We start from the raw sequence: 15,070 nt of genomic DNA, 5'->3' as shown, positions 1-15,070 counted from the left end.
TGTTCCCACTACAGACATCCCGGCAGTGTGTTGTTCCCACTACAGACATCCCGGCAGTGTGTTGTTCCCACTACAGACATCCCCGGCAGTGTGTTGTTCCCACTACAGACATCCCCGCAGTGTGTTGTTCCCACTACAGACATCCCGGCAGTGTGTTGTTCCCACTACAGACATCCCGGCAGTGTGTTGTTCCCACTACAGACATCCCGGCAGTGTGTTGTTCCCACTACAGACATCCCGGCAGTGTGTTGTTCCACTACAGACATCCCGGCAGTGTGTTGTTCCCACTACAGACATCCCGGCAGTGTGTTGTTCCCACTACAGACATCCCGGCAGTGTGTTGTTCCCACTACAGACATCCCGGCAGTGTGTTGTTCCCACTACAGACATCCCGGCAGTGTGTTGTTCCCCACTACAGACATCCCGGCAGTGTGTTGTTCCCACTACAGACATCCCGGCAGTGTGTTGTTCCCACTACAGACATCCCGGCAGTGTGTTGTTCCCACTACAGACATCCCGGCAGTGTGTTGTTCCCACTACAGACATCCCGGCAGTGTGTTGTTCCCACTACAGACATCCCGGCAGTGTGTTGTTCCCACTACAGACATCCCGGCAGTGTGTTGTTCCCACTACAGACATCACGGCAGTGTGTTGTTCCCACTACAGACATCCCGGCAGTGTGTTGTTCCCACTACAGACATCCCGGCAGTGTGTTGTTCCCACTACAGACATCCCGGCAGTGTGTTGTTCCCACACAGACATCACGGCAGTGTGTTGTTCCCACTACAGACATCCCGGCAGTGTGTTGTTCCCACCAGCAGACATCCCGGCAGTGTGTTGTTCCCATCACAGACATCCCGGCAGTGTGTTGTTCCACCACAGACATCCCGGCAGTGTTCTTTGAGGATCAATGAAAGCTGCGATACTGCCCGTGTGACGCTCACGGCACTGAAAGGTTTGAACCCGGATACTTCAGTCTGCATTTCCAATCAGAATTTCAAATCAGTTGGCCAGTTGAAGTCCGAAGTTTACATACACTTAGGTTGGAGTCATTAAAACTTGTTTTTCAAACACTCCACAAATTTATTGATAAAGAAACTATTGTTTTTGCAAGTCGGTTAGGACATCTGCTGTGTGCATGACACGTAATTTTTCCAACAATTGTTTACAGACAGATTATTTCACTTATACTTCACTGTATCACAATTCCAGTGGGTCAGAAGTTTACATACACTAAGTGGACTGTGCCTTTAAACAGCTTGGAAAATTCTAGACAATAATGTCATGGCTTTAGAAGCCTCTGATAGGCTAATTGACATCATTGGAGTCAATTGGAGATGTACCTGTGGATGTATTTCAAAGCCCGACCTTCAAACTCAGTGCCTCTTTGCTTGACATCATGGGAAAATCAAAAAAAATTGTAGACCTCCACAAGTCTGGTTCATCCTTGGGAGCAATTTCCAAACGCCTGAAGGTACCACGTTCATCTGTACAAACAACAGTACGCAAGTATAAACACCATGGGACCACGCAGCCGTCATACCGCTCAGGAAGGAGACGCGTTCTGTCTCCTTGAGATGAACGTACTTTAGTGTGAAAAGTGCAAATCAATCCCAGAACAACAGCAAAGGACCTTGTGAAGATGCTGGAGGAAACTGGTACAAATGCATCTATATCCACAGTAAAACGAGTCCTATATCGACATAACCTGAAAGGCTGCTCAGCAAGGAAGAAGCCACTGCTCCAAAACCGCCATAAAAAAGCCAGACTATGGTTTGCAACTGCACATGGGGACAAAGATCAAAGACTGTACTGTTTGGAGAAATGTCCTCTGGTCTGATGAAACAAAAATAGAACTGTTTGGCCATAATGACCATCGTTATGTTTGGAGGAAAAAGGGGGGACGCTTGCAAGCCGAAGAACACCATCCCAACCGTGAAGCATGGGGGTGGCAGCACCATGTTGTGGGGTGCTTTGCTGCAGGAGGGACTGGTCCACTTCACAAAATAGATGGCATTATGAGGTAGTAAAATTATGTGGATATATTGAAGCAACATCTCAAGACAACAGTCAGGAAGCTAAAGGTTGGTCGCAAATGGGTCTTCCAAATGGACAATGACCCCAAGCATACTTCCAAAGTTGTGGCAAAATGGACAACAAAGTCAAGGTATTGGAGTGGCCATCACAAAACCCTGGCCTCAATCCTATAAAAAATGTGTGGGCAGAACTGAAAAAGCGTGTGTGAGCAAGGAGGCCAACAAACCTGACTCAGTTACACCAGCTCTGTCAGGAGGAATGGGCCAAAATTCACCCAACTCACTGTGAGAAGCTTGTGGAAGGCTACCTGAAACATTTGACCCAAGTTAAACCATTTAAAGGCAATGCTACCAAATACTAATTGAGTGTATGTAAACGTCTGACCCACTGGGAATGTGATGAAAGAAATAAAAGCTGAAATAAATCACTCTACTATTATTCTGACATTGCACATTCTTATATAATATAATAAAATAAATAAATAAAATAAAGTGGCCTAAGACAGGGTCTTTTTTAATAGGATTAAATGTCAGGAATTGTGAAAAACTTTCGACTTCAACTGTATTTAAAACAGACCGACATTGACAATATATACACCAGGGGTAAATCGGAGACCGTTTACTCATTTTAGGGATCCAGAGTGGGGCGGAGTCAGTCTGACAGAGTGGGGCAGAGTCAGTCTGACAGAGTGGGGCAGAGTCAGTCTAACAGAGTGGGGCGGCGTCAGTCTGACAGAGTGGGGCGGAGTCAGTCTGACAGAGTGGGGCGGAGTCAGTCTGACAGAGTGGGGCGGAGTCAGTCTGACAGAGTGGGGCGGAGTCAGTCTGACAGAGTGGGGCGGAGTCAGTCTGACAGAGTGGGGCGGAGTCAGTCTGACAGAGTGGGGCTGGAGTCAGTCTGACAGAGTGAAGTGGGAGTCAGTCTGACAGAGTGGGAGTCAGTCTGACAGAGTGGGGCGGAGTCAGTCTGACAGAGTGGGGCGGAGTCAGTCTGACAGAGTGGGGCGGCGTCAGTCTGACAGAGTGGGGCGGCGTCAGTCTGACAGAGTGGGCGGCGTCAGTCTGACAGAGTGAGGCGGCGTCAGTCTGACAGAGTGGGGCGGCGTCAGTCTGACAGAGTGGGGGGCGGCGTCAGTCTGACAGAGTGGGCGGCGTCAGTCTGACAGAGTGGGCGGAGTCAGTCTGACAGAGTGGGGCAGAGTCAGTCTGACAGAGTGGGGCGGCGTCAGTCTGACAGAGTGGGGCGGCGTCAGTCTGACAGAGTGGGGCGGAGTCAGTCTGACAGAGTGGGGCAGAGTCAGTCTGACAGAGTGGGGCAGAGTCAGTCTGACAGAGTGGGGCAGAGTCAGTCTGACAGAGTCAGGGCGGCGTCAGTCTGACAGAGTGACAGGTGGCGCGTCAGTCTGACAGAGTGGGGCGGGCGTCAGTCTGACAGAGTGGGGCGGCGTCAGTCTGACAGAGTGGGGCGGCGTCAGTCTGACAGAGTGGGGCGGCGTCAGTCTGACAGAGTGGGACGGCGTCAGTCTGACAGAGGGGCGGCGTCCAGTCTGACAGAGTGGGGCGGCGTCAGTCTGACAGAGTGGGGCGGCGTCAGTCTGACAGAGTGGGCGGCGTCAGTCTGACAGAGTGGGGCGGCGTCAGTCTGACAGAGTGGGGGCGGCGTCAGTCTGACAGAGTGGGGCGGCGTCAGTCTGACAGAGTGGGGGCGGCGTCAGTCTGACAGAGTGGGGCGGCGTCAGTCTGACAGAGTAGGGCGGCGTCAGTCTGACAGAGTGGGGCGGCGCCAGTCTGACAGAGTGGGCGGCGTCAGTCTGACAGAGTGGGGCGGCGTCAGTCTGACAGAGTGGGGGCGGCGTCAGTCTGACAGAGGCGGCCAGTCTGACAGAGTGGGCGCCAGTCTGACAGAGTGGGGCGGCGTCAGTCTGACATAGTGGGGTGGGGTCAGTCTGACAGAGTGGGGCAGAGTCAGTCTAACAGAGTGGGGTAGGGTCAGACTAACAGAGTGGGGTAGGGTCAGTCTAACAGAGTGGGGTAGGGTCAGTCTAACAGAGTGGGGTCAGTCTAACAGAGTGGGGTCAGTCTAACAGAGTGGGGTCAGTCTGACAGAGTGGGGCAGAGTCAGTCTAACAGAGTGGGGTAGGGTCAGTCTAACAGAGTGGGGTAGGGTCAGTCTAACAGAGTGGGGTCAGTCTAACAGAGTGGGGTCAGTCTAACAGAGTGGGGTCAGTCTAACAGAGTGGGGTCAGTCTAACAGAGTGGGGTCAGTCTAACAGAGTGGGGTCAGTCTAACAGAGTGGGGTCAGTCTAACAGAGTGGGGCGGAGTCAGTCTAACAGAGTGGGGCGGAGTCAGTCTAACAGAGTGGGGCGGAGTCAGTCTAACAGAGTGGGGCGGAGTCAGTCTAACAGAGTGGGGCAGAGTCAGTCTAACAGAGTGGGGCGGAGTCAGTCTTAGTTCATGTTTGTGGAGCGGTATCATACCTTTTACGAAGGGCGATGTAGAACTCCGAGCTCCGTAAACTGGTGACAGATACGTACGGCAGCTCAAAATCCTGCAGCTTCCTCACAACTAGAGAGAAAGAGAGAGAGAGAAGAGGGAGAAGGAGAGAGAGAGGAGAGGGAGAAGGAGAGAGAGAGGAGAGGGAGAAGGAGAGAGAGAGAAGATGGAGAAGGAGAGAGAGAGAAGAGGGAGAAGGAGAGAGAGAGTAAAAAGGAGTGCTGAGCAGTACAGCCTGATCTGATTTAGATAACAACAAAGATGACAACAAACAGACAGAGATGAGGACAGTCCATCTAGACAGAACCCAGTACCAGACAGAAATGAGGACAGTCCAACTAGACAGAACCCAGTACCAGACAGAGATGAGGACAGTCCATCTAGACAGAACCCAGTACCAGACAGAGATGAGGACAGTCCATCTAGACAGAACCCAGTACCAGACAGAAATGAGGACAGTCCAACTAGACAGAACCCAGTACCAGACAGAGATGAGGACAGTCCATCTAGACAGAACCCAGTACCAGACAGAGATGAGGACAGTCCATCTAGACAGAACCCAGTACCAGACAGAGATGAGGACAGTCCATCTAGACAGAACCCAGTACCAGACAGAGATGAGGACAGTCCATCTAGACAGAACCCAGTAGGGTCCAGTACCAGACAGATAGTGAGGACAGTCCATCTAGACAGAACCCAGTACCAGACAGAGATGAGGACAGTCCAACTAGACAGAACCCAGTACCAGACAGAGATGAGGACAGTCCATCTAGACAGAAGCCAGTACCAGACAGAGATGAGGACAGTCCATCTAGGCCCAGAACCCAGTAGGGTCAGTACCAGACAGATAGTGAGGACAGTCCATCTAGACAGAACCCAGTACCAGACAGAGATTAGACAAGTCTCATCCAGACAGAACCCAGTACCAGACAGAGATGAGGACAGTCCATCTAGACAGAAGCAGTACCAGACAGAATGAGGACAGTCCATCTAGACAGAACCAGTACCAGACAGAGATGAGGACAGTCCATCTAGACAGAACCCAGTAGGGTCCAGTACCAGACAGATAGTGAGGACAGTCCATCTAGACAGAACCCAGTACCAGACAGAGATGAGGACAGTCCAACTAGACAGAACCCAGTACCAGACAGAGATGAGGACAGTCCATCTAGACAGAAGCCAGTACCAGACAGAGATTAGGACAGTCCATCTAGACAGAACCCAGTACCAGACAGAGATGAGGACAGTCCATCTAGACAGAACCCAGTACCAGACAGAGATGAGGACAGTCCATCTAGACAGAACCCAGTAGGGTCCAGTACCAGACAGATAGTGAGGACAGTCCATCTAGACAGAACCCAGTACCAGACAGAGATGAGGACAGTCAGCTAGACAGAACAGTACCAGACAGAGATGAGGACAGTCCATCTAGACAGAACCCAGTACCAGACAGAGATGAGGACAGTCCATCTAGACAGAACCCAGTACCAGACAGAGATGATAAACTGCAGCTGTTTAGTTGAGACCTCCAGGGGGAACAGCAGCTGTCTGGAGAGAGTGGCTCCCAAATGGCACCCTATATAGTGGCCCATAGGTCTCTGGTCAAAAGTAGTGTACTATATAGGGAATAGGGCTCTGGTCTATAGTAGTGCACCATATAGGGAATAGGGCTCTGGTCTATAGTAGTTCCACTATATAGGGAATAGGGCTCTGGTCTAAATTAGTCCACTATATAGGGAAACAGTGCAATTTGGGACACATCCTGCTGTTGAGTTCTGTTCAGCTCCCTTTAAGCAGCTACATTTAGGACAGTAGCAGTTATTACATATATATATATAACCCTTTATTTAACCAGGTATTTATATATAAACCCTAACCCTTTATTTAACCAGGTATTTATATATATATATAACCCTTTATTAAACCAGGTATTTATATATATATAACCCTTTATTTAACCAGGTATTTATATATAACCCTAACCCTATATTTAACCAGGTATTTATATATATAACCCTTTATTTAACCAGGTATTTATATATGACCCTAACCCTATATTTAACCAGGTATTTATATATAACCCTAACCCTATATTTAACCAGGTATTTATATATATAACCCTTTATTTAACCAGGTATTTATATATAAACCCTAACCCTATATTTAACCAGGTATTTATATATATAACCCTTTATTTAACCAGGTATTTATATATGACCCTTTATTTAACCAGGTATTTATATAACCCTTTATTTAACCAGGTATTTATATATAAATAACTTTATTTAACCAGGTATTTATATATATAACCCTTTATTTAACCAGGTATTTATATATAACCCTTTATTTAACCAGGTATTTATATATAACCCTAACCCTATATTTAACCAGGTATTTATATATATAACCCTTTATTTAACCAGGTATTTATATATGACCCTTTATTTAACCAGGTATTTATATATATAACCCTTTATTTAACCAGGTATTTATATATATAACCCTTTATTTAACCAGGTATTTATATATAACCCTTTATTTAACCAGGTATTTATATATATAACCCTTTATTTAACCAGGTATTTATATATAACCCTTTATTTAACCAGGTATTTATATATAACCCTTTATTTAACCAGGTATTTATATATATAACCCTAACCCTTTATTTAACCAGGTATTTATATGTATAACCCTAACCCTATATTTAACCAGGTATTTATATATATAACCCTCACCCTTTATTTAACCAGGTATTTATATGTATAACCCTAACCCTATATTTAACCAGGTAGGCTAGTTGAGAACAAGTTCTCATTCACAACTGCGACTTGGCCAAGAGAAGTGTGACACAAACAACAACACAGAGTTACATATGGAATAAACAAACATACAGTCAATAATACAATATAAAATAATAGTGTCTATATACAGTGTGTGGAAATGGCGTGAGGAGTTAAGGCAATAAATAGGCCATAGTAGCAAAGTAATTACAATTTAGCAGATTAACACTGGAGTGATAGATGAGCAGATGATGATGAGCAGATGAGGGTGTGTAAGTAGTGATACTGGTGTGCAAAAGAGCAGAAAAGTAAATAAAAACAGTATGGGGATGAGGTAGGTAGATTGGGTGGGTTATTTACAGATGGACTATGTACAGCTGCAGTGATCTGTTAGCTGCTCAGATAGCTGATGTTTAAATTTAGTCAGGGAAATATAAGTCTCCAGCTTCAGCAATTTTTGCAATTCGTTCCAGTCACTGGCAGCAGAGAACTGTAAGGAAAGTCGGCCAAAGGAGGTGTTGGCAATGGTGATGACCAGTGAGATATACCTGCTGGAGCGCGTGCTACGGGTGGGTGTTGTTATCGTGACCCGTGAGCTGAGATAAGGCAGAGCTTTACCTAGCATAGACTTATAGATGACCTGGAGCCAGTGGGTTTGGCGACGAATATGTAGCGAGGGCCAGCCGACTCGAGCATACAGATCGCAGTGGTGGGTGGTATAAGGTGATTTGGTAACAAATCGGAGGGCACTGTGATAGACTGCATCCAGTTTGCTGAGTAGAGTATTGGAAGCTATTTTGTAGATGACATTGTTGAATCGAGGATCGGTAGGATAGTCAGTTTTTACTAGGGTAAGTTCGGAGGCGGGGAGTGAAGGAGGCTTTGTTGTGAAATAGAAAGCCGAATTTAGATGTGAATTTGGATTGGAGATGTTTAGTACAGAACAGTACTATTGGTTTCTATAACTTGGAGAGTTAGTACAGAACACGACTATTGGTTTCTATAGCTTGGAGAGTTCAGTACAGAACAGTTTATTGGTTTCTATGGAGAGTTCAGTACAGAATAGGACTATTGGTTTCTATAGCTTGAGAGTTCAGTACAGAATAGGACTATTGGTTTCTATAGCTTGGAGAGTTCAGTACAGAACAGGACTACTGGTTTCTATAGCTTGGAGAGTTCAGTACAGAACCGGTTATTGGTTTCTATAGCTTGGAGAGTTCAGTACAGAACACGACTATTGGTTTCTATAGCTTGGAGAGTTCAGTACAGAACATGACTATTGGTTTCTATAGCTTGGAGAGTTCAGTACAGAACATGACTATTGGTTTCTATAGCTTGGAGAGTTCAGTACAAAACACGACTATTGGTTTCTATAGCTTGGAGAGTTCAGTACAGAATAGGACTATTGGTTTCTATAGCTTGGAGTTCAGTACAGAACACGACTACTGGTTTCTATAGCTTGGAGTTCAGTACAGAACACGACTATTGGTTTCTATAGCTTGGAGAGTCTAGCAGAACAGGACAGTTCCTCTGGGAGCTGGAAACGGACATGAAAATGATTCCTTAGTCCATATTCAATAGTTCTACACGTTCCGTCATTCAGCAGAACTCTTGACAGAACCCTGCCTGCCCAGTTCGGTTCCAACAGAAATAGGTGGATTCTATCGACAGAGGCAATCGTTCTTCTGTTGGTGTTGGTATGTTTGAGTGTGAGAAAAAGAGTGTTTGGCAGGAAGAAGAGGAAAAAGAGGAAGGAGACAGGGCCCCAGTGGACGGAGCCAACAGAGGAGGAAGGAGGTTTGGCAGCGGGTTTGGTAGCTCTCACACTTAATCAGTTATCAAGGTAATTAGGCTAAGTCCCAAATGGCACCCTAGTCCCTATGTAGTGCACTACTTTTGAACAGGGCCCATAGGTGAGTTTAGGGAATAGGGTGCCCTTCGGGACATAGACCAAGTGATTAGCTAATCTTTTGCACTGGTGCTACGTCAGCTCCTCAATTCCTTTGCGAGTGGGAGATTTTAGGAATGAAATCAGCAAAAAAAACTAAACTGACATGTCCATGCCTTGCATAGTTCCTTGTATAGTTCCTTTCCATTTAAGTGTGTTCGTCCCCTAAGACGTTTTTTTTGTTTGTTTTTTTAAGTAAAATTCCTGGAATGTGGGTTGTGGAATCTTGGCCCCTGACCACTTCCTGTTGCGTGGCGTGAGTTTGTTGTTACTGATTTCAGTGAGCACCGTTAACAAGTTGTAGCTAGCTCCACTTCCCCCTCTTTCTGCATCCCAAATTAATACGCCACAAAGCGTCTCATCTGCCGGAAAGCTACAACAAGTTTATCTTGCTAATTTTAGCTCCTATGGGTAGCTAAGGGTTGAGTGCTGTGTTGTTGCGATTCATGAAATCAGGACAACATGATCACTGCTATGAAGGTCTAGCAACATTTCACTTCAGGTAACGTCAATGTGTTACTTGTCTAGCTAATCTGCTGGCCAGCTATCATTCTGTTTTCCACTAAGTGTCTGGGAAGGCCTAACATAAGATTTCTCTTCTGTTAAAAGATGCCATCCAAAAAGCTAACTTTGTGCAACAGGAAAATAAAATGTGATTGAGGGTTGCTGTAACATCTCTAGTTAGCTAGCAAATAGTTAACTAGCTAGCTCTCAACTCACTAGCTATTATTAGGCTAAACGTTAGGCTAGCTAGCTAGATGTCTATTGAAATGCCAGCCCATAATCAGAAGCACAACGTGTTTACTACTACTGCTGCCACTAAGTGAAAGTGACTCATCTGTTTTTATATTGATGAGGACGAGTAACAGAGGACCCTTTGGTTTTAGACAATTCATTAGCCTAGCCATGAGTGCTCATGGACTATCGGCTGGCTTGACTAACAACTCATATTCATTTCGGGGTGGGGGGGTCTGTGGGTTATAATCAAAGTGAAATGTGCTCCATCAACATTGTGCTGATGTATTTCAACAGAAATGCCTGTGCAGGGGGGTCTAATGTGTTATCCTTTTTTTTCCCTCCCCCAGACAATAATGCTCAATGGCAGACATTTTGTTCCTTGGCAGACATTTTGTTCCTGGAGGGGATTACATGGGGAGCCAGCTAGTATCACACTCTAGATGGACAATATGCTGGATAGAGACTCCTGTGGAATATAATACTCCATAAGCCATTGGTTAGAATGGAAAACGTCTCCCTTTCCCAACCACAACAAATGCATCCATCACCTGGATGCAGTTTACGGTGTGTGTGTGTGTGTGTGTGTGTGTGTGTGTGTGTGTGTGTGTGTGTGTGTGTGTGTGTGTGTGTGTGTGTGTGTGTGTGTGTGTGTGTGAGGGGATGGGAGGGGGGCTAGGTGCCTTGCTCAAGAGCACAATGGCAGGAGATGGTACATGGGATCGATGACCATCAGCCTTCCAGCTGCCAGTTCAGTTCTATTCCCATTTGTCTGTTTACCGACCCGGGGCTTGAACCAGCAACCTTCCAGCTGCTGGTCTGCCTCTCCAGCCTCTGTTCCTCTGTTTACCAACTGTAGGTACATCTAGTCAACAGCTTACAGTATATAGTCAACAATAAAAAGAGGAAACAACGAAGATGTCTGACTGGATCTTTCCGGTGTTCTTTTAAAGAAAGTTTTCAAAATGAGTCAACAACAAGAGGCACTAGAGAGACCGTCAACAGGAGTCACTAGAGAGACCGTCAACAACAGGAGTCACTAGAGAGACCGTCAACAACAGGAGTCACTAGAGAGACCGTCAACAACAGGAGACACTAGAGAGACCGTCAACAGGAGTCACTAGAGAGACCGTCAACAACAGGAGACACTAGAGAGACCGTCAACAACAGGAGACACTAGAGAGACCGTCAACAACAAGAGGCACTAGAGAGACCGTCAACAACAGGAGACACTAGGAGACCGTCAACAACAGGAGTCACTAGAGAGACCGTCAACAACAGGAGACACTAGAGAGACCGTCAACAACAGGAAACACTAGATACCGTCAACAACAGATGTCAATTCAAGGACATCATGATGATTTTATAGGACTGATAGTTCAGGCTGATTAACTATGAGCATTCAAGGTCATGTGATATATTGGTTTGGCCTCATGTCTGTCAAATCAATATTCATCTTATATATGATGACCTCTAAGAAATTATCAATATATTTCGTTCCCAACTGTCCTCTATATGGGTTATGGGATGGTTAGGTTAGGGTCGAAGGTTAAAAGTCCGTGCTACACGTTAAGCCCCCGTCCACTCCTTCCCGAACCAGGAAGAGACTGAAGTAACCAGTAAGGTCGTCTGAAGTCCCAGCTTTGACACAACAGCCTGCAAATCCAGAAGACAGACAGAACGATCATCTTCGGTCATATTTTTCTGTGGTTGAATGAATCCACAACTCCCTATTTCCTCTGACACATATAAAACTAAAAAATGATTTTATCCACTGACACTTATACAGCCTTGAACCTATTGAAATATCAGAGAGAGAGAGAGGTCTATGGTCCTTGTGGTAACATCAGTTTTACGAAGAACAACAGACTAGTTTACAGTTGTCGTAGTTACAAGAACAAAAAAGCAGCTGTTTGTATGGCGTTAAACGTCTATCTTTCTATCTGAGAGAATGTACTGCATTCACTTATGGGTCAACTAGTGTCAAGAGTGGATGGATTCTCTGTTGCTGGCAAACATTCTCTGGTGCTGGCAAACATTCTCTGGTGCTGGCAAACATTATCTGGTATGGCAAACATTATCTGGTGCTGGCAAACATTCTCTGGTGCTGGCAAACATTCTCTGGTGCTCTGTCGCTGGCAAACAAGCATTCTCGTGCTCTGGTTCTGGCAAACATTCTCTGGTGCTGGCAAACATTCTCTGGTGCTGGGCAAACATTCTCTGGTGCTGGCAAACATTCTCTGTGCTCTGGTGCTGGCAAACATTCTCTGGTGCTCTGTCGCTGGCAAACATCCTCTGGTGCTGGCAAACATTCTCTGGTGCTGGCAAACATTCTCTGGTGCTGGCAAACATTCTCTGGTGCTGGCAAACATTCTCTGGTGCTGGCAAACATTCTCTGGTGCTCTGTTGCTGGCAAACATTCTCTGGTGCTCTGGTTCGGCAAACATTCTCTGGTTCTGACAAAACATTCTGTACTTTAATTTAATCCCTCTCTCTACAGGTTTCCTAACACGGATATTCCCTGTAGGAATATCAGACTATGATATGCCTCACCAACTGAACATTAGTGTTGTGAATTTATAGATCCAATTATTATCATTCATAATTTCCACAATAATAAAACGGAATCAAAAACGAAGAGCGTTTAAAATCAGCATGTGTCCTGGCTGGCAAGCACACACATACAGCTTACCTCGGGGACGTCCTCTGTCTGGTCAGAAGTCAGGATGTTGACCGTGACCTTCTGCCTCTTAGACAGGTAGATCTCCAGAGGTACCTCTTCTGTTGGAATCTGCTGGGTCTCCTATTGGACAATGACAGGTTTACTGCTGGGTCTCCTATTGGACAATGACAGGTTTACTGCTGGGTCTCCTATTGGACAATGACAGGTTTACTGCTGGGTCTCCTATTGGACAATGACAGGTTTACTGCTGGGTCCTCCTATTGGACAATGACAGGTTTACTGCTGGGTCTCCTATTGACAATGACAGGTTTACTGCTGGGTCTCTATTGGACAATGACAGGTTTACTGCTGGGTCTCCTATTGGACAATGACCGGTTTAGATCACGGAGGAAATAAGTCCATTTATTTTGTTAAACTTCAACTCTCTCATTTACCTCTGTACAAACACTTGTGGCTTGGTAAGCAAAAAATTGATTTTCTTTTTTTCATAGCCACCTGCTGAACAAGACAGATTTTGGGTCCAGTTATCCTCTCCTTCACCTCTTCCTCTGTGGTGTGACTCACATTTCAGTTCATTACTAAAGTCCCACTCATCAACCTCAAAGTCCCACTATGGCTGAACGTATTACCAAAACTGAAGCCATTACTGAGTCAGCCTGCTGGCTCACAGAGCAGAGACACCACACACTGAATCACAGAGAAGCAGCTTGCTGAGGAGTCGGCCGATATAGAACAACTGATGCACAACACACACACACCCCTCCGGATGAGACACATTCTACGTAGAACAGGACACACACACACACACACACACACACACACACACACACTCTACGTAGAACAGGACTGACACACCCGCACAACACACACACCTCCGGATGAGAAAGCCTATGTAGAACAAAACACAGGGTGGAAGACATGCCTAGCTACACAACAATTACACAGCCAGGGTGAAAGACATGCCTAGCTACACAACAATTACACAGCCAGGGCGGAAGACATGCCTAGCTACACAACAATTACACAGCCAGGGCGGAAGACATGCTTAGCTACACAACAATTACACAGCCAGGGCGGAAGACATGCCTAGCTACACAACAATTACACAGCCAGGGCGGAAGACATGCTTAGCTACACAACAATTACACAGCCAGGGCGGAAGACATGCCTAGCTACACAACAATTACACAGCCAGGGCGGAAGACATGCCTAGCTACACAACAATTACACAGCCAGGGCGGAAGACATGCCTAGCTACACAACAATTACACAGCCAGGGCGGAAGACATGCTTAGCTACACAACAATTACACAGCCAGGGCGGAAGACATGCCTAGCTACACAACAATTACACAGCCAGGGGCGGAAGACATGCCTAGCTACACAACAATTACACAGCCAGGGCGGAAGACATGCTTAGCTACACAACAATTACACAGCCAGGGCGGAAGACATGCCTAGCTACACAACAATTACACAGCCAGGGCGGAAGACATGCCTAGCTACACAACAATTACACAGCCAGGGGCGGAAGACATGCCTAGCTACACAACAATTACACAGCCAGGGCGGAAGACATGCTTAGCTACACAACAATTACACAGCCAGGGCGGAAGACATGCTTAGCTACACAACAATTACACAGCCAGGGCGGAAGACATGCTTAGCTACACAACAATTACACAGCCAGGGCGGAAGACATGCCTAGCTACACAACAATTACACAGCCAGGGCGGAAGACATGCTTAGCTACACAACAATTACACAGCCAGGGCGGGAAGACATGCCTAGCTACACAACAATTACACAGCCAGGGCGGAAGACATGCTTAGCTACACAACAATTACACAGCCAGGGCGGAAGACATGCCTAGCTACACAACAATTACACAGCCAGGGCGGAAGACATGCCTAGCTAGCTCCACTACCAACCTGCTGGGCTTTCCTTAGAAAGCTGTTGAACATCTCACTGGCTCCGAGCATGGGGTCCTGTCGCACTGTGGTGGAGAGAGAGAAGACGAGAGAGATATTCGAGGGCCACATCAACACTTATATTTGTAACTCATCAATCTGTAGTAAAAGGTTATATCTACAATAAGCCGAGAAGGTCTTCTGACGTGGCTTCAACTATCTGTAAATCATCAAAGAGCAGGAGACAATTCAACCTGACATCCAGGCCATCTCCACAGTGGTTTAATTGACTAAACCAGGCCATCTCTAGTGGTTTAATTACCTAAACCAGGCCATCTCCACAGTGGTTTAATTGACTAAACCAGGCCATCTCCACAGTGGTTTAATTGACTAAACCAGGCCATCTCCACAGTGGTTTAATTGACTAAACCAGGCCATCTCCACAGTGGTTTAATTGACTAAACCAGGCCACCTCTACAGT

General features: G+C 46.2%; 1 pseudogene; it reads right to left on the bottom strand.

Annotated features, from left to right (window-relative positions):
• The window catches only part of LOC135534804 (sorting nexin-17-like), a 29,626-nt pseudogene extending 17,182 nt beyond the window's left edge, over positions 1–12,444 (bottom strand).
• Between the last annotated feature and the right edge of the window lie 2,626 nt (positions 12,445–15,070).

Source organism: Oncorhynchus masou, unplaced genomic scaffold (genome assembly GCF_036934945.1).
Source record: "Oncorhynchus masou masou isolate Uvic2021 unplaced genomic scaffold, UVic_Omas_1.1 unplaced_scaffold_3956, whole genome shotgun sequence".
Taxonomy (NCBI): domain Eukaryota; kingdom Metazoa; phylum Chordata; class Actinopteri; order Salmoniformes; family Salmonidae; genus Oncorhynchus; species Oncorhynchus masou.
Note: the sequence above shows the minus strand (reverse complement) of the source record. Positions and strands in the feature narration are given on the sequence as shown.